The sequence below is a fragment of the Amphimedon queenslandica genome, unplaced genomic scaffold (genome assembly GCF_000090795.2).
Source record: "Amphimedon queenslandica unplaced genomic scaffold, v1.1 AMPQUscaffold_11276, whole genome shotgun sequence".
In the NCBI taxonomy this organism is placed as follows: Eukaryota; Metazoa; Porifera; class Demospongiae; order Haplosclerida; family Niphatidae; genus Amphimedon; species Amphimedon queenslandica.
In genome coordinates this window covers 7,903-8,943 of record NW_003548481.1, presented here as the reverse complement: position 1 = coordinate 8,943, position 1,041 = coordinate 7,903, and the positions used below count along the sequence as shown (strand labels likewise).

At 32.7% G+C, this 1,041-nt stretch overlaps 1 long non-coding RNA gene across 1 annotated transcript; it reads left to right on the top strand.

The window, feature by feature from the left end:
* The first annotated feature begins 43 nt into the window (after nt 1-43).
* On the top strand, nt 44-945 carry LOC109589476 (uncharacterized). Its single transcript, XR_002188718.1, has 2 exons — nt 44-460; nt 787-945. It is a non-coding gene; the product is annotated as an uncharacterized LOC109589476 (long non-coding RNA).
* Nucleotides 946-1,041: the final 96 nt, after the last annotated feature.

The following is a 1,041-nucleotide window of genomic DNA, read 5'->3' as shown; positions in this document are numbered from 1 at the left end:
AAGCCAGGCTCATTGCATCAGGACTGACATCGTTCATGATTCAATCACAAACTCTTGGCTGTGTAGTGAGAGAGCATCCTCATAAATAGTACACAAACAATAATTATAAGCTATAAAGTGAATACAGGAGTAATAGAATTGTGAGTGCATTTGTAGCAATTAAGGACAAACAAGATGAAAAGTGCATGAATCAAAATTTGCAAAAAATCCAATCTTGATCTAAATCCATTCAAATTTTAACACGAGATAGGAGCATGTATGTAATGTAGTACACTAATTATCCATGTGTAGTTGTTTGCATTTAGTATAATTTATAAATCAATTCTTGGCATCTATAGGTCGACCTAAAGCTTGTTGAAAGGCTTAGATCTGTTACCATTTGGTCCTCATGATTTTGTGAATATAAAGGCATCCATTAAAGTCTCATTTACAGAGAATGGAATTATATTTGGAAATATTGGTAAGACAGCCAATCACTCTGGACCTATTTCTAATAATTGGTTTATTTAACTTTAGTGAATCATGTGACAGACTCATAGTATAAGTTTAACAATACATATATACTCCAGTAGAGACGTGAAGTTTTAGTTATATTAAGGTTGGTTTGGCTGCCAGCTTAGTTCTAGTGTATTACTCAATTAAAACCCAATGCATGTACATGTACTGTATACAAGTGACAACTACATTGTATGATCCCAGTACCATGAATTACAACATCAACACAGTTGACACAGTGACTCACGGCCCTCTAAACAGTAGGTTTTAATACTTGTCTTTCTCTTGTAGTGTATGATATAGTTGGATCTACTTCTGATCATAATTGTGTTATACTCAATGACATTCATATTGATATAATGGATTACATACAACCAGCTAATTGCACTGATAACTCATTCATTGCTTTCAGTTATTCTGTTTTCATAATAAGATCTAATATCAAAATTATTAATGTGATTGATGAGCAGCAGTATATTTCATATGGAAAGTTTTTGTGTGTGCAAGTATACGCATGCCTTAATTCTCATTATTAATTAAAGGGGA